Raw genomic sequence first — 20,264 nt, 5'->3', positions numbered from 1 at the left:
TTCTTGAATCTCAGTTTTCAGATCTATAAATATGCTAATAAATATCTAGAACATATACTAAGGACAACACAATGTGCTGATACAGTGCTTGGCAGGTAAACCCTTCTACCCTTCGCTGTGCATTTTCCAGTTCCTTTCTCCTTGTTTGACTTTCTCTCGAGGATCTTCATTTCCCGTGAAAAGAAATGTTTCCTGCCTCCAGTTGGAGATGCATGGCTCTTCTTGTAGCTGGCTCTCCTTCAATGAGCTTGAGTTTACACCTCTTCCACCAAACTACTAAAACACATATGGAGTCTGTTTCTAGGAAACGTTATGCAAATCATTTCAAAGGGGGAAAATATGATAGGCAAATTATGTCAATATTATCCTCAAAGCAGGATTTTGGAGATAAATACCTATCCCATATGTTTTGCTTCACTTGCTTTGGCATTTTTAGCAGTTTAACCATAGCAGCTGCTCCTGGTCACTAATTGCCTGCAACATTAAACAATGGATGAGCACCAGTTCCCAGACTTCTCCTTCTATGTCAACCTCAGAGCTCCCAGATATTTGCAGATTTCCCCGTGTTGCTTCATTCCACTCGTGCTAAACTCTGTCAACAGATGGCTGAGCAAAAAGGTGGTATGTGAAAGATCAAGGTGACCTTTGGCGTGAGCTTTGGTGAAGGTGGAGCAGGAACAGATGGGGTTCCAGACCCAAGACAAATTGGCCCCAGACACAATCTTTCTATGACTCAAAAGATCTTGACTAAATTTCCATCACCACTCCTGCTGGTGAGTGGTTTTCCATGCGAATTTGCTGGAACCTTCTTAATTAGAAACTTTACATACAGCCATGCATCTTGTTATCCAATGTAGAAACTTGAAATCTATGGTTGATATTTTTTCCCCGATCCTGTATTTCAAGTCAGTCTCTAAGTGCTACCAGTGTTTTCACTAAATTCTTCCTTCTTTGTTTTCTCAAGCTCTCCTGCTCCTACCCAAGCTCCCACCTTCTTGAATTGTGAAGCTCCCACCTACTTGATGCGGTCACTGAGACACCATCTCAAGTAATACTTCCTAAATTCTGTTTAACCCCAATCCTTCCCTGTTTTATTCCAGCCGGAATGATCCTAGACACACATTTTATAATGTCATTCTCTTGAACCTCTTTTCAGTGACACCCTCTTGCCTCAGAAATGAATCCTGATCTCATCATCATGGTGAACTCTAAATGGGCACAGCCAGTATGGTAGCCATATAGTCACATGTGACTATGTAAGTTGCATTAAATCCAAATATAATTAAATACATTGAAAGTTTAACCCCTCGATCATGGTAGCCACATTTCAAGTGTTCAATAATCATGTGTAGCCATTAACATTTTATGCGAGGAAGATACAGAATACTTGTTTCATCATTAAAATTTCTATTGAAGATCCTTGATCCTAATCTTAAAAACTGGTTGCTATTATTTAACTTATTGTATTACTATGTTACACATTGCCATAATAGGGGGGCATGGTGCCTGCAAGGGCTGCTGAAGAGGATGCAAACCCCTATGAGCATTCTAGAGAGGAATAGTTCTAGTGAAAATTTAAAAAAAAATGTTTATATGCTCCAGAGAACCGTCATATGAACCTCAAACGGGGTGCACTCAGTGATGTTTATTGCAGCATTATTTTGTGCTAGCAGGGAATATATAACAACCAAATGTTTGTGAATCAGCAACTGGATGAACAAAATATAGAAGGAGTGATTTATCAGGGGATACAGCTTAGGTGCAGAGCATTTGCCTGATGAGAGAGGCTTTCTATTCAATCCCCAATATAGGAAGGAAGGAAGGAGGAGAAGGAGAAGAAGAAAAGATGAAGGAAAGCAATCAGCACATCTCAGAACACTGTGAATCAGTTAGAGACAATGGACTAGATACACATAACCTACTTAGAACACCATGCTTTATTTTTGCTTTGGAGTATTACTCAAAAGTGCAATGATGATTCCAAAATTACTGATACATGCAAAAACTTGGAAGAATCTCACAGATACTCAATTGAGTAAAAGAAGCCAGACACAAAAGAGCATGTACTGTATGGTTCCTTGTTTATGAAGTTCATTGAACATGCAAACTAGTCTGTGGTAATAGAAATCAGAACAGTGGTTGCATCTAATTGGAGGGCTTACTGTAAAGGATAGAAGGAAACTTTCCCGGGTGATGGAAACGTTCTGTGTTTGGATTAGGGTGTGCATTACATGGGAATATACATTTGTCAAACTCATTTAACTCTCTTCTTCAGACTAGTGTATTTTGTTGTATCTAAAAACACTCCAATAGAGTTATTTTTAAAGCAAACTTTAAAGACAAAATGATTAATTTCAGATGAAATATAGACGTGTGTGTGTGTGTGTGTGTGTGTGTGTGTGTAGAACCATAGTATATAGTTTACAGAGATATTAATGTAGAAAAGAACATATAACAAATATTTTGAAGTAATATTTGGGACAAAAGAGATGAAATGAAAATAAAATGAACTAGAAAGAAACTTTAAATTTTTTGGAGGTGATTGAGCCATTGGTGGGAAGAACAGCAACTTAATTTAACTCTGTACTTGAAAGCAGGAAGACCTTTACTGGGAGAGAGTCTTTGTATCCAGGATGAGTAAACTGGGATTGTGTATCACTGGTTTTATCTCACTCTACCCATGGAACAATCTTGGCTATAGAGAAGAGAAATGAGATGGAAACATAGAAGAAAGTAGACCTTGGAGGCGAGAGGAGAGAACGGAAACAGGAAAGATGGAAATGCTGAGGGGGGAGAAGGAGGAAGAAGCAGAACACCCTGACATTTAAAACTTCAGAGTTTTTAAACCAGCTCCATCTGTGAAATTTTCAATGATATAAACAAGTACATTTTATTTTTCCTTTTTTCTTTTTCTCTTAAATTATTTTGAGTTGGGTTTCTGTTATTTGGTCTTAAAAATGTATTAATACTCTAGTGTAAGTTTGTCCCAGGTTAGCATTTTAAAAATCATATTGAATATTATCATGGAGATATTCAAACATATGCAATTCTAGAGAGATTGGTAAACTGAATATTCAATTTTAGATAGTTTAAGTGTCTTCCTAATCTTGTCTCAATCACCCATCTGCTCAGCCTACATTCCACTCCGAAAGATACATACACACCATTGGATTAGTTTGAAGTCAACCCCAGATGTTTTGCCACTCAAAACCTATATGTTTCTTTCTTTTTCTTTTTTCTTTTTTAATTAGAGCTTTATATTTACACATAGTAGTTGGGTTCATTCAAACATACTCATAGTCAATTCTATATATTTCAATATAAGCATTTAAATTAAAAGACATTTTAAAAATATATTACCAGAATACCAAGCTCATATGCTCTCAGATAAAAATTCCTTTATATTATCAAACATATAGACAGAATTTAAATTTCCTTGATTGTTATCAAACAAAATTTTATCAAATGTTTTTAAAAATCAGGATCAAAATGATTAAAAACAATCAATCTGACTGATATGCCCTTTTACTTTGTTTTAATGTACAGATTCTGATCCCTCTTTCTGTGTGTGCTCATTTGTACATGCACCTAAACCTTTGTATAATTTATTTGTTGAAGAAACTTGGCAATTTGTCAGTAGAATTTTCCTTATTTTGAGATTATAGATTGCATCACTGCTTAATATTTTTCCTCTGGTCCTGTATTTTTTATAAATTGGTAAAATCTAGCTTAATTTTTTGGCAAGAATATGTTATAGGTTTTCTGACGTTTCTGAGGCACGACATCAGAGAGGAATTAATGTTGATTACATAGCTTTATGATGGTAAGATTAATCAATAGATTCTAGTGTTTTCAGTCTGATCCATCCATTTTAAAATTCATTATCAACATCTTGCCTAAGCATTGAGAAATGCCCAAATGTTGAGATTGTACTACAATTCCTACATTAGATAAATAGGTGTCATAATTCTATAAACACGAAGTTTCCTTCCAGAAGTATTTGAGGACATGAGGTCCAGTTTTAGCGGACAGATGACGCCATGTTTGAATCGGTCCCTGGCTTCCCATTGAAAGGAAGTTGGCACATATAAAGGCACAAAATGGGAGTTTAGGATTTTTGTTTAAGGTGTCATTATGAGCTCATGGGTTATAAAATATGGGATGTATTTTAATCATTTCAGTACTTGGTCTTTTTGTGGCCTAAAGTGTCACATTTTTGTCCAGTGGGAGACAACGATTCCTTTGGGTATAGGCTTTTTCATTGATAGATGCAATTTCATGTGTTATAAGGGCTTCTGGTCCCATATCTGGAAAAAAAATTAATTATTCCCCTAAGTTGCCCCCCACTTTCTTTGTTACTAGAGCTAACATTTTGAGAGCCGTACCATCTGGAGGGTACTCACTGATATTGATTAGTACTGGTCAGAATATGTCTCTGATTAAGAGAAAATATTTCAACAGTGCATACTGCTTCTGATACAAATTTAGGCAATTTATAGTTTTAACATTTTTATTTTGAATTGTTGAATCTGTTTAAACATTTTGACTCCTTAATATGTATTTGATTTATCCAGCTATAATAGCTTCTTTTACTAGAAAAACAGAACCAAAATTTAAACAGTTTTATCACTATAATTAGGATTGTTGTGAGCAATTTATTTACTTTTTGTTTTGTTTTTGCAGTCCATTTTGTAATTTGTTTATATTCCCATTTTATTGTGCTTTATAGTCAATTAAAAAAAAGTCTTCAATGTGTGACTAAATCACTGACTTCATACACAATTACAGCTGTTTGTCACATTTTGCTTTTGATTTTCGTATATTGCCATTTGTATTTTTTTGACTGACTTTTCAGAATGAGGCAACATAATTACATGCCTCCAATGTCAAATTTACAAAATGGGGCTCATTCAGAAGAATCTAGGTTTTTATTTGTAACCTTTAACTGTCCCCTTGCTTCTCCATATAGATAATCACTTTAATTTGTTCATTTTTGTTTATAGTCTTCCACTTTCACATATGTGCAATGTGGATCTTAGAAGAGAAGTATCGTATGCTGTACATGACCTTGTCAAAAACAGTTTCAAAAATGAAGAATCCTTTCTTTGAAATATTCTACTTTCTTGCATCTACTCCAATTATTTAAGTAAAGGTACGGGTTATTCAGAGCAAGTTTGCCAAACAAAAGGCTCACTTATACTCTGTAACCAATGGGAAAGATATTTACCAAGTTAAGAATGTTCCTTTGAAGGCTAAAGTCTATAACTATTAAGATTCACAGCAGAGTCTCTTTCCTTTTTGGAGCTGAACAGATTTTCGATGAGGATAGTGTGGGTTTTACTAATGAAAATGGCCTAGTGTCTATACAGAACTGGGTTTGTGGACATTAAAAGCTATTTAACATGCACCAACCTTTTACTGGTAAGAATTTGGGAATAGCAATTTCTTTCCTGCTTCTTTGATCTCCTCCCAAATCCCATGGAGGTATATTATGACTGCAAGGAACTGTAAATGTTAGCGAGCCGCAATTTGAAAGCCCTAAAAAAATGTAGTTGCAAAGGCAATTCAAACATCAGGCATCCCTCTCATCATCTGGACTCTGGTTTTAGAGCCATTGAGGGAGTTCTGTCAAATCTCAAACTACATAGCATTGCTGACCTGGTGTGAATGCTCCAGTTAACCTTGACCATCTGTATTTTCAGTGCAAGAGAGTACGGTGACTTTCTTCTGCCCCTTTCTTTAAAAAATAAACATACATGTGCATATACACACATAAACATAAATATATGTGTTCACACATATACAATTTCATTAGAAAACATTTCTTTCTGTGGATACCATGTCATTTTTTAAGAAGATAGTTTCTATCCAATTGAGCTATATATATGACCCTGGTGTTTTTTCACCAAGATGCATTTTCATACTCCTCCTCGGTTTGGATAATGTGTTCAGTAAGCCTGTTTGGGGAGGTTGATGAGTGAGAAAGGAGGTATTGTGTACCTCCTGCTACAGTAATTGTGAGGAGCCTGAAAGAAAATAAAAAGGACAATGAAAACAGATTTAAATTCTATGATTACTTCCTCTTTTCCCTAAATAGCAGTGTAGAAAACAAAGGCACTATTTATTTTTAGCTTTCTAACACAATTTTATTTACTAATAGTATTCATGCAACACACGCACATTGTACAATTAGGATTTGTAACTCTGTCAACCATCATCATCAGAATTTCCCATTTTCCACTATCTTGAATTATCAAACATGGTCTGTGCCTCTAAAAATGGAAGGCACTTACCATAAGGAGACTGAGAAATGGGGAAAAAGGTGGTGGGGAGGATGCATATTTGCTTAAGGTCTCTGTCACTAAGATCTAAGGACTTTTTTGACCTCAAAAGCTTTCAGTTTCAGCCACCATCCTTCTGAGGTAGATAAAATACAAATGCATGTCAAATATAGTGTTTATCTCTGTGTAGCCTAACCAAATCAGTAACCATCCCCAAAGAGAATGTGCTGCTCTTTACTGCGTTCTTTAGACTTTTAACCTTTCTGCATAAGTATTTAATGAAAAATGTCTTTTATAAGCAGACCTATCCCTATTCTAGCCCTTTTGCATCCCCAGCTTCCTTTTCAAAATCATCTTTAGCTTTCCAGAATTAAAGGAGTCTTGCTTAGGAAAAACCACCACACTGAAAGACAAGGACCCACATGAATTTCTTGATCAACTAACAACCTGCTGTGTGACCTCAGGCCACCAATTTCCTTTTCTGTACTTCCTTTCCTTTTTAACAATAAAAACAACAAATAAACAAACATCTTGAAATAATGATCTTCATGGTTGCTTTTTACTCTGACATTTGGGGAATCTACAGAAGTGCTACAAGATATTCGAAGAGTTCCATTTAAACACCTGGCTACTTTAGAAAGGCTTTGCATATATATTGTATTTCACTTGCTAAATCGCCAAATAAACCTGACACGGGTGAGCCCCAGGAGGACATGAGACCAAATTGCAAATGTCTGCTTGTGATGATGGAGGCTTTGTAATCTGAGCATTGATCCCAGAAAGCTGTTAGGTGCTTCTCAGAGGAACATAAGATTATAAAGTGATGTATTACCCATGAGAAGTCCTTTCCCATTTACATTTCATTTTCCTCTGTGGTATTTAACTTATTTTTTTTATTACGTGCAGCCATCATAAATATTTATACTGCAATGTATGATTGGTCAATAAAGAAAAATCAATACTGGGTTTTTGCTATCCAGGAAAAAAGATGGTACTTTACCTGATTCTAATCAAGAATCTCAAATAAATAAATAAACGAAGACAAGATAGGCTAGAAGCACAAGTGGGAAAAAAAAACATGTAAGAAAGGTACATATTATTCATTTTACATTTTTATGCCATGTATATTTTATATTTACACAAACTTGTACCTATACACAAAGACCTTTGGTTTAAAATAGGATTAAACTTGTTAGTGGCCCTCCATTTAGTCTGTCTTCTCACAAAAACTGTAAGATACAGAAGATGATAAATTTTAAGGAATGTGGAAAACTAACCATCACAGTTACCCTGTCATGCTTATGGTAACTTCTGTCATTAACTATAAGGAAAAAGAACCTGTAAATAAGAGAGAGAGAGAGAGAGAGAGAGAGAGAGAAACAATTTTCTTTCTTTGTGTGATGTAATATTTTGTTGCTTAAAGTTATGGTTTAGATGTGAGTTGTCCCCTAAAATTCCTGTGTTTCTGCAGGAATATCCACAGGTGAAATAATTAAATTGTGAAACTTGAAATCCAATCAGTCCATCCTACTTTGAATGGCAGGTGGGTTGTGCCTATAGGAAGCGCGTTGCTGGTCATGCCCTGGAAGAGGTATTCTTCCTGTGGTCCTTTCCTCTCCTTCTCTTTCCTTCTGCTTCCTGTTCTCACCAGGAACTAAGCGACCTTCCTCCACTGGGCTTCCCCCCATGATGTGCTGTCTCACTTGGGCCCAAGTCAATGGACTCAACTGTGAACTGAGACCTCTGAAACCAGGAGGCGTAATAACTTTTCCTCCTCTAAGTTGTTATTGTTGGGTATTTTGTTCACAGTGATGAAACAAAATGACTAAAACACTGGTCCTAGGTGAAAGGCCCCTCCTCTTACTTTAAAATATGAATAGGGAGACAAATAGAAGATAAACCCTATACCAATAATTAAAACAAAGGTATATGAGACAGTCACTGAATGTCCATTTAGATTGGTCAGAAATTTTCTTAAGAATCCAATTTTTAAACTGCAATCAGATTATTGAGAAAATGACTATTATCCCATTGGGAAAGTAAGACACAAACAATTTCAGCATTAGTTAAGAAGTGTGAACCTGGGATTGCAGCTCAGTGGTAGAGCACTCACCTAGCACATGTAAAGCTCTGGGTTCGATCCTCAGTCCCACATATAAGTGCATAAATAAAATAAAGGTATTGTGTCCAGCTACAGCTGAAGATATAAAAAGGAAGAAGGGAAGGAAGGAAGAAAGAAGAGGAGGAGGAGTGGCCAGTGCCCTTATGTTCTTGCTAGACTCAGTAAATGGCTTACTGACCATAAGCATTACACAGGGGATTCATAGAATGCAGGACCTCAGGTCCCACCCCAGACCTACTGCATGTTAACATATTTTCCAAGTGACTTGTAGGCATGTGAATTTTGGAGCAGCACTGCTCAGAAAAAAACGGGATTCAGGGGAAAGAGAAATCATATCCAGCATGTGGTGGGAAGGATGCACAGGGGGAGAAGCTTCAAGGCAACCTGAGGAGAAGAAGGGGATGCATCCCTCCTTTTATTTTTTTTTTTAACCATCTCTTTTCAACATTCTTCAGAGAGGTCCACAGCTAGTCCACATAATGAGGATCATTAAGCTTGAAGGGGTTGTGTCTCACAAATCATTTAGATATTTGGAAAGGATCACAAATTAAAATTGGATTCTTTTTTTTGTGTGTTGACTTCTGAATGTGAGATCCTAGAAAAACACAATCTAAGTGGATCATTTTTTATGCTCTGAAATATCATGCTCTGAAATTTTCACATCAGAAAATTTTAGTGCAAAATGTGGGCATATGTGTGTGTATGTGTGTGTGTGTGTGTGTGTGTGTGTACACTACAATGTAGAATAAATTGTATAGGATTGAAAACCAGATAAATGCCATCCCAATAATCTTAGTTCTAAATCTAGGAGTTCTCATCTATAAAATGGGATTGATAAACCTATTTCATAATGTTGAAAAAAATGAAGTAGTCACCTGCTCTCATATCTGGAGCTTGTATATATTCAACAAACATTATTTTACTTTTTATTTATTAAAAGGAATATATTATCCAGATTACCTATTCTATGCAAAAAATAAAAAACCTAGATATATTATCTCTATATCTATGAGATATTTGAAACTGTATTATGAGGAAGAAAACTTCAAAATATGACTAAGTGACTGGATTATAGCTGATCTTACTATAGGGACAAAAATGGGTAATTATGTGAGATGACGAATATGTTAATTTCCTTCTCTATGGTAACCCTTTTATTATATAGGTGTCTTGTAAACTCCTGATAGATACCATAGATATACATAATAAAATGTACTTTTTAAATAGAGATATTGGCATTATTATGACTGGACGGCCAGATAGATTTTGTTTGCATAAATAATAAATACCTAAAATAAATATGCACTGAGAAAATCAACAGATCTCTTGGGCTTTTCTTGTATCTGTGGCACAGTTCTGCTTGGAAAAGGAACCGAAGGAATAATGCTCTGTCAGTTCCTAAGTTAATTACTAGTCATCATGTTGGCTGTTTTATGAGAAAAACATGTATTGTAATTGTCACATGTTCCAAAGTAACTTTGCTAATGACCCATTAAGAAGATCTTTGTTAATTATATAATTTATCTAACATATTAGTCTGATTTAAGACCCCAATATGCCTCTTACCTTCTCCCTATAGTTTAAATTTCTTAGAATATGTGAAAATATGGATTTTAGTTTTCCCTTATGGAGGAGTGTTCTGGTTTAGATAGGAGATGTCCTCCAAAAGCTCACATGTGAGACAATGAAAGAAGGTTTAGAGGTTAAAATTATTGGGTTATGAATGCCTCAACCCAATCCATGAATTAATCCCCTGATAGGGATTAGCTGGGTGGTCACTGTAGGCAGGTAGGGTGTAGACGGAGGAGGTGGGTCATTAGGGGCATGCCTTTGGGATATATATTTTGTTTTGATAAGGGAAGTTTGCTCCCTCCCTCTCCCTCTCTCTCTCTCTCCTTCCTAGTCCTGTCCTGAGCTGTTTCCCTCCACCATACTCTTCTGCCATGATGTGCTGCCTCACTGTGACCTCTCACATTGGGCAATGGATTTGGCCTTCTAGGGCTGAGACCTCTGAAACTGTGAGCTCCAAGTAAACTTTTCCTCCTCTAATTGTGCTTGTCTGCTTGGCCGCAGCAGCCTCTGCCACCTGCCCCCTCCCAGCAAAAAAGCTGACTAAAACAAGGTGCAATTCTTACAGAGTCCAGCTGAGGCCATATCGTATCCCAAGTCGTGGATTACATTTGATGAGGCACCAAGAGTGGCAGGACCTTGGAGAGGGCCACCAGGGGCTAAGCTAATTGAAAACTCCCATCAGAACAAGAGAGTCACAAATCGGGCAAGCATTTGAATATGATGCAGAGAAAGGGATCACAGCGTGGGCAAGAGTGAGGGAAAGGAGGGAAGATGGAAGGGATGTTAGAGAAGCGATTCTAGCTGCCACGGCAATGAAAGCACCCTGTTCTGTCTCCTTTGTTCTTATCTATCCCACACTGTCTTAGACCCCAGGAGTCTAAGAGAAGAATAATGATAAGCAGTCTGTCATCTTCTGTAAATAGTGGTTAAAGGGAGGAAGTAGTGGAGTTTTCCTGGTTAACAGCGATTGTTTCTCTTTGATTCTTTTCTTTTTCCTTTCCTCCCACCCTAACCCTTCAGTCCCACATAGCAAAAGAGCAGCATTCTGAGGTGTTTTGGTTCATGGTGCTTTCTTATGGGAAAGTGAAGAAAATTCTCGTTATTTTGCTGGAGCTATGGCAGCAATACAAAACCTTCTCCACTCCCATCACCCAAACTTCTCACTGAAGGATTTGAAGCATAAGCCCATCTTCGGCCTGTCCTCTCCTAGACTGAAATGGAATCAGATCGAGGAAATGAGAGAGGGGAGAGGTTTCTACACCACAGAGCAGGAGATGTGAGTTCAGGTACGAGGCCAGCCTTGGCACTCCATGGTGGTGTCACCTTGGGAGACCATCTTTCCTCCTTGTTGCAGTGTCCTTGTCTGACGAAGGAAAAGGGAAACAATTTCCAATAACCCATGGATTGTGGCTTTCAGCAAAGCAAGTTGTATTTGCACCTTAATCGTTAAAGTTCTATCTTTTCGAATATTTTTAGACTTGAGTTTTAATTCTGAGCTCATATCTTACTGAAATTAAATAACCCTTTGATCATCTTACCTGTTTTGTATGGACAGTGTGTATTAGTCAGCTTTTCATCACTGTAGCAAAAGTACCTGACAAGAGCAAATTAGAGGAGGAAAAGTTTATTTTTGGCTCATGGTTTCAGAGGTCTCAGTCTATGGTTGGCCAACTCCATTGCTCTGGGCCCAAGGTGAGGCAGAACATTATGGCGGAAGGGTATGGGGAGGAAAACTATTCAGCTCAAGGTAGCTGAGAAGCAAATAAAGTACAATAAGTCAGGGACAAGATATCTTGTCCCCAGTGTTCCCTGCAGACATAGCTCACTAAAGTTTTCACCTAGCACCATATTCCTTTCAAGTTATTCATTCATCAAGTGGATTAATTCATGGCTTAGGTTACAGCTCTCATAAACGAATTATTTCAGCCCTGAACACTCCTGCATTAACACACAAGATTTTGGGGTATGGGGAGCAGCTCATATGCAAACTAAACAAGAGTATTATATTCTCAAAGTTGTCTTGTTTCCATGAAATTAAATAAGATAACCTCAATGCTCAGCACAGAGGAAGTCTGTAATAGGAAGAACTTTCTACAGACACTTGTCCTCTGCCTTAATAGTGTGTGTGTTTGTGTGTGTGTGTGTGTGTGTGTGTGTGTGTGTACATAGGGTGCTGGGCTGGAGCTCAGGGCCACACTCTATGACCAATCCATACACCCAGCCGTAGAACATTAGTTTGAATATAGGGGTCTGGGGCTATGGCAATATGTATTTTACAGCCATGAGATAGTTAACACATAACTGAAAATTCAGGATTCTGATGGCACCATTGAGCCACAGACCCAGCTATAGAATTGTCAATTACCAGGTTTCTCAATGGAACAGTTAACAAATGCCTGAATTGGAGTCAGAATTTTGTTGTTTTTAAATGGCATCCTATGTAGTTCAGAGAGAATGTGCCGACTTGTACAGGGCTAATAGTCAGGACTCTGATGTGAACTTTTAAAATTGTTAAGTATTCAGAGGAGAAGTTCTAATGTAGGTGCTGTGCTGAGGCTTTTTCTACCGTTCTCCAACTTTTCTGTGAGCTGCTTTGGGCCTTTAATTATCTCTGCCATCCCACTGTCCAACCCTGTGGATAACACTTAATAATGCTTCTAGTTCATGGACAAAAGTGAAGTTGACCTCTACAGTTAGTTTCATTATTAAGTTGGATGGAAGTGAGGTATGTACCTTGTGGATTAGAACAACAGTCACTAAGCCTTTCTTGATGTGCCACTTTGGGTAAATCACTAGACTTGCCTTCTAAGTCTTAGTTTCCTCATCTGTTAAATGGTAAAAATCCATATCTTCTGCATTTCAAAGACATAAAAGAAAACTATATTCCAAATTTATAAACTTATAAATCAAACCCTCACACACACACACATATATATACACACACACAAACATTTTATTTATCACCATGAATATGGAACCCTCACAAATTGGGCAAACCAGGGTCCTCTTGCAAATCTGTGTCTGAAATGTGGCTGATTTACAGGCATCATGGTAAATTCCCTAGCCTATTTGGAGGATTTTATCTAAAACATGTGGTGGTTTTATGCTTTATTCTCCATTATGAATTTCAAAATTCCTCACAGAATATTTTGCCTTTATCTTGAAAATACTTTGAACCAGACCAGATAAGAAAAGCAAGAGCCTGAAGTATCATCCTTCCAGTTATCTTATTGGCCTCTCTTCTGATTTTACTGAGTTCAATCTAAGAGCTGTTTTCCATCATTAAAACGAGGGGTCACAAAGAGCCAGTGATTCCTTTAGTTCATATTGAGAAAGGCAGTTTAGCAAGCAAGCTATTATAGAACCTTTTCTGGCACATAATAATTGTGGTACCCTACTCAGTGATCCACTCTATCTTTTCATGTATAACATAACGTGAAAAACACAGGCACAACACGAGAACAAAATGAGATCATGTATGTGAAGTAAAGATCCTGGTAAACAAAGAAGTTCTGTACAGGACCATCGCTGCTAAAATCACTTGACTTATGAATCATTTCAGTAACATATGCCTCCTTTTTTTTTACAAAAAGCAATTGGAGTAATAGTTTGAAATTCACTGTGGGTACTTCCCCTTATTTTTCCAAGGAAATTCATTGTAAGAACTCTTTTTGAGTAATAGATCAACTGACTCAGAAATGGATCTCAAAATAGCAAGCAGATATAAACTTTATTTTATTCATTATTTTAAATTCATTATCCATAGAATCTCCTTGTTTAGAAAAGTCTTGAGATTAGGATATAAGCCAACAACAACAACAACAACAAAAGAGTAGATAGAAGAAGCAATAAAATATGAAAAAATAAAAATAAAAAAAGACACACAGATACTAGTTTCCAGGCCATCACAAATTACCATCAACTTGGTGGCTTAAATCAACAGAAATTTATTGTTTCCCAGGTCTGGTGGCCAAAAGTCTGAAATCAAGGTGTCAGCAACACTGAATCCTCTGGAGTCTCAGAGGGAGAATGTATTCCTTGCTTCTCTCCAGGCTCCTAGTGGCTGCCAGCAATTCTTGACATTCCTTGGCTTATTGACACTTCCCTCCAATCTCAGTCTTATCTCCACATTACCTCCTCCTCTGTGTGTCTGTGGTTTCTTTTGTCTCCTATAAGGACACTTATCCTTGGATTTAAGACCCACTTATAAATACAGGATGACTTCATATCTACATTCTTAATTACATCTACAAAGACCCTTTTTTTCCAAGTAAGGCCACATTTACAGATCCCAGAAGGATTTAACTTTCGGGTTCTACTCATTACATAAGGACAGGCTCAGAGTTTCACTAACCTGGATTTAAATTCCAGCTCATGTACCAGCTCTGCAACTTGTCATCTCTATAGTTTCACATCCTTACTTTTCAAATGGGGCCATCGTAAAGATTTTGCAAAGTTGTGGTATGTGAAAAGCAACCATGAATGTTTAGCACCTGCCAAGGAGTAAATGCTCCATACATGGTAACAACTTTTAAAAGGCAATGCTGGCCTTGGCACATGTAATATTTTTTTTTAAATGAAGGCCAACCAGAAAGAAAAAAAATAATTTAGTGGAAACCACCCTAAACTGGGCTTCAGGACTTCTTTTCCAAGTTCTGCAAGTAACTGATTTGTTTCAACACCTTGGAACAGTTCTTCTGTCCTCTTTGCTGGGAGTACAGATCTCATACTCCCCATCTCTATCTATATTGTTTTGTGAATTACAGAACTTTTGATGTGCTTCCCCTCTCAGATGTCCTGGAATTTTCCAAGTATAAAGTATAAGCTTGTCTTGGGAGTCACTGTGTGAAGAAAGCACTTTAAAGCCCTAAATGTTGTGTGAGAAGCACTTTTGACTTCGTACAGTTCTAAAGATTTGTTTCTTGGGGTAGCTCCTTCCACCGATTTTGAGAAAGTACAATGAACTGGCTGAAGTGAAACTATTGGAACAGTTCTTTTTTCAGGCTTTCAATAAAGACCCATCCCATTCCTGCTCCTAACCCCACCACTCAATTTCTTAGCAATGGTTTTCCTGAGAACTGGCACTGTCTTCCAGTATCCCCCCAGCTTGCTTTCTTGGTTAGATAAAGGCTAGAGGCAGGAATGCAGGGATTATCTGGAAAGCCACAAAACTATGATACAACAGGCTATATAATTTGTGGATCTACTTGTTCTACAACATAAGGAAAATGCCACGAAACGTACTCAGATACAATATTCGCCTCTTTCTGGTAGTGTCCTTCTGAAGTTACAGGGTGTTCTGTATTTGCAATTTAATGTTACCCTCTCTTTGACAGGAAGACTCTGGGTGAGTGCAGACCTTCCCAGGTGCCCAAGCCCCTGCCCCACTTTTTATTATGTGCACTGGGCCACTTGGTTCCCCTTCCCACCAGTCATGAGACTGATGTGGAATGTGGAGAATTCCGTCTTTTTTTTCCCCATGACTTACTGCTCCAACCCACTACAACAAGCAGCCACTTAAGAATTATAGCTTTCACAGTGGGACACACCTGTTCCTGGTGGAGGAGAGGCTCTTCCCCATTAATGACTTACCTGAGAGTGCATCGGAGGCACTGCCCATCTGGAGCAGGGGATATTGTTCCCATGGCCTTCTCTGATACACAACAGGGCAAGGAGACCTGACCCTGTGTCACACTGGAGGTGGGGGTGACAGTGAAATACAGGACTCTCACTCCTGCTGACACTATCAGAGTCCTCACAATCCTGGGTGGGAGGCTGAAAATGTCACCGGGCAGGGACTTGGAGGGGGGATACTGGCTAGAGAAGGGAGCATCAGGTGGTGGGGACAGGGTGTCTAAATCTATCCCTGGGATGCAGAAGATGGTAGGATCCAGAAAGCCAAGGCTCCAAACCTTGGCACATGCTCCATTGTCCAGCTGAACTTGATTTCCATAATACAAATTCAAACAGAAAATGCAAAGATGCCATAAAAGAGATTAGGGAGGAGTAATCTTAAAGCATGGTACCAGGCCCATGCAACAGAAGCATAAAAATTATTCTGGAAACCGACCTTTTCCTGAATGTTTGTGATTGACTTGATCTTCCTTTCCAGACTGAAAACACGCTTTCCTGATAAGAGATGTTTGCAGAAGCCCCTTCCATATTCCCACATGTAGACTGCAAAATGGGAATAAAAAAACCAAACACTGTGTTTAGCTCATGGAGGGAATAAGGAAGATTGGGCTGGTCGTTGAGTCTCTGAAACTTCTCAACCGTGAGCTCCCTGAGGGCAGTTCTGTGGCTCTTTCATCTCTATGTGAGCCGTTTGCCTCTGGACAAGCAGCTCATGACTCTAAAATAAGCCACATCTACTTTTATAGCAAAATTATTGTAGCATCACTTCAACTATCCTAAATGCCAAAAAAATGGTGCTCCACCCCACCTACTGTCTCTTGGCCATTTAGGGAACTTTTCCAGGTTACACTCCAACACATGTAGGCAGAGCAATTTCCTTATTTCCTCCACGCCATCTGCCTCTTGGTTGTGACATCATCTAATTTTGTAGGCTGCCAATGGTCCTCGCCAGACTGCCATTCCGCTAGGCACTGTGTCCTCAGTGAGCTAAGGTCATTCCTATCTTCTGTCTGACTGAAGGTAACACTAACTGCTAGGAGAGTATGAAACAGAAATGCAACCCAGAGTATAAATTAAGATTGCCAACAGAAGGGTTTTCTTTAAGAATCCACAAGGGAGATACCACTTCATGGCCCCTTACCTGTTAATGCTTCTCCAACTTGCAGTCTGCTTCCAAAAGCAGGAACCAGTTCCCAGCACACCCCTGCCCCCAGTTTTCAAGCATCTCCCTGTAACTTGACATTTGATAAAGTCAAGGGTAATGAAACTTGTTGCCATAGAAAAGAGGGAACTTGTTCTTTCTTCTTTCTGATGCCTTCTTCCCCCAGGTCCCACCTTCAGGAACAGGGTTGGAAGTTTCCCCAGATGTTGGATGATAGGGAATATGTAGTCTCTGCAAAGAAAACTACACACTCACCCATAAGGTGGGGGGTATATCACATTATTCAGAGTAGAAGATCTTCATTGTTTGGTACATTTCTTTTCTCTTTTTTTTTTCCTTTTTCTTTTTGTTAGCAGAGATTGTACCCAAGGGTTCTTAACAACTGAGCCACATCCCAGCCCTTTTCATATTTTTATTTTGAGACAGTCTCACTAAGTTGCTGAGGCTGGCTTTAAACTTGAAATCCTCCTACTTCAGCCTCCCAGGCCACTGGGATTACCAGCATGCGCCACTGTGCCTGGCTGTTTGGTATATTTCTGTGCTTTGGTAAATAATACCCATTGGTGGCATTTGGTCTGTGCTGTAATACTGAATTCTGTTCAGTCCTCTTTTTAAAAATAAACTTCCTACCAGATTGAATGATGATCTTACACTATTTACACAACACTTCTTTCTTATTTTTAATTATTTAAAGAAAATTTATAGATGGACACAATACCTTTATTTTATTTATTTATTGTTCATGTGGTGCTGAGGATTGAACCCAGTGCCTCACACAAGTGAGACAAGCGCTCTACCACTGAGCTACAACCCTAGCGCCTACTTATTTCTTTTCATCTATTTTCTTTCCCCCATGTGAAGATCATCCTCATTCCATAAGAACATGCCACAATTCATAGCCCTGGATCAGTAAAAACCCATATTTATTGGGAAAAAAAAATGTTTTTTACCCTCTCAAAGCAATTTTCTGTGGCATGATATTTAAAAAAAAAAAAAAACCTCATAATTTATATAACAAAACAGAGCACGTTTATCTTTTCAATCTGAAGAATTTAGTTTCTTTCATTCAACTCAGACCTTCTTACATAAATAGGGGTAGGATTTTGTGACTTTATTTAGCATTTATACCCAAATGGCAATTATAAAATGCTTTTCTTAGACTAAAAGATGAGATCTGAGACAAGAAAGCATTAGAATGAAGAAAGGACAAGTTCCCTCTTTTCATTACCCTTGACTTGTAATGAAAAGAGGGAAAAAAGGTTGCATTAACCTTGACTTGTATCAAGGGTCAAACCACTCTAAAGGTTTTGATTGTGGAGTAAGTGGTGCTGTTCCTGGGTGTGTCCCAGGAGTGCAGCAGCCAGGTACAGTGCTCAACTGGACAGATAAAGAAGATTTGGTTCTCATATAGACAACAAAGATGTAAACAAGTGGGGAAGATAGTTGCACAGAAGGCTAAACGCTATGAAGACAAAAGGCAGCATGCTAAGAAAATGACCAGGCTGGTGGTTGTTACATTGGAAGGTCAAGGTCTTTGACTGGGACCTGATGGAGGAGGAGGAAGCCGTGCAGGATCAGGGATCAGAGCTCTTCAGGAAAAGGCAATAAAACTACTAGAACACCTCCACGCAGCAGTGCACTTCTCTTGAAGAACAGTGTGAATTCCAGTGTGACGAGAACAGAGTGAACTCTTCCAGAGAGGTATCAGCTGTGTTGGGAGGGGAGACAGGTCAAATCACATAGGCCACGCTGGACCATGATAAAGGGTGTGAATCTCAGGCAATTAGATGCTTTAGCAGACCAATGGGGTGGTGTTTTTAAAAGATCCCTTTGACTGCTTTGGAGAAAACATGGAGAAGATGATAATAGCGGAAGTAGAGAAAACAGTCCGTTAAACTCTTCTGATGGGCAAGGTAGGAGAAGAGGAAGGTTGCATCTGTGTGACAGCAGGAGAACTGGCAGGGAAGGGAAGTCCAAGACATCTACTTCAGACTCACTCAGGGGTTGGGTGGGGAAGGGGATAGGAGAGAGGAATCTAAGATGACCCCTGTGCTTTTTTTTCGAGCATTTGTGTGGATGTCATATGATAGCATCTTATAAGATCAATAGACAAGAGGAGAAAGGAATTTTGGATAGATAGTTAATAATTACCTCCTGTGTTGAGATTTAACCTTAGGAAACTGCGTATACCTTTAAAAGCACTAATATTTCTCCTTTAAAAAACACAATTATTTTAAGTTTTCTTTAATCTTCATTTGGTACTCCATTATTGTTCCATCCCCAGACCTAGAACAGGGACAGACACAGAGTGAGTCATATATATATTCATATATATTCAACTAATATATATGTACACACACACATATATGTATGTACATATACATACATAAACAATATACATATATGTAGATATGTGTGTGTATATATATATACATACATATATATGCACACACATGTACATGTATGCATGTGTATTTCCAACTAATATGAGAGGGAAACAAACTCATGTTGATAATAACTTTGGGAAATCACAAAGTGCTATCCCATCGATTATAACCCCCAATCCTCACATGAACCTTATAGCAGAAATATATTATTACCCCAACTTTACAGAAGGGTAAAATGACACCAAAGCAAACCATTAATCACCCCAGGCATGAATGACTTCTATGGATGGGCTGATCCTGAAAGCCAGGTAGCCAGACTCTCTGATCCCAACCTTTGTTGATGGGTCACAATCCTGGAAACTTTGCCTGTGTATAAGCCTCCAGGGGATTTTTCCTTCATAGTTTTATATCAGCCAGACTCTGACTCACAGCTGGAGAATCAGCCTCTTTATTATGTAGTGAGTTCTTCAAACACACACCAAGTGTTGTTTTCTACAACAGACTAAAGTAGCTTATTCTCACAGTCTCCTTCTTCCATCAAGGTTAGAGTTATTTTTCCTCGGAAAATGGTGCCCAGCGTTAGGGGACTTCACTTGGTTTTATGTAAACTCTTTGATATGCTCCGAGTTCAATGATTTCTGTTCAATCCCTGGGACTTTAGGAACAGCCAACCCACATGTGGTGGGAAGTGAGGCGAGAGGGAAGGAGGAATGTGAGGGAGACACAAACACAGCACAATGTTTTCTTTCTGAGAAACTTCATCAAGGCTCTGATTCCAGTGACCTCACCTCCAAGTAATGCCAGCTCCTTTGCTTTAAATCAAAGTTGACTTGTGGTGGTGGTTCACATATTTTGAGTCTAACGAGCCTACAGCTTATGATGTTGCAAGGGAAATCCTGAGGGTAATAACTGCCCTCTGAGATCAGGGTGGTCAATGACCTTGATGTATGCCAGGTTCCACATTTCACTCCAGAACCAAGAACCAAGAAGCAAGGTGTACCTTGAGAGAGGAAACTGACCACATGGCGAGCAGCATTCAAACTGGGACGCACACAGCAGTTCTCCAGTGACTGTACATTTTGTACTCATGCTTCAAGGATATGAAT

This window comes from Marmota marmota, unplaced genomic scaffold, assembly GCF_001458135.2.
Source record: "Marmota marmota marmota unplaced genomic scaffold, marMar, whole genome shotgun sequence".
In the NCBI taxonomy this organism is placed as follows: Eukaryota; Metazoa; Chordata; class Mammalia; order Rodentia; family Sciuridae; genus Marmota; species Marmota marmota.
This window is presented reverse-complemented; position numbering follows the sequence as displayed.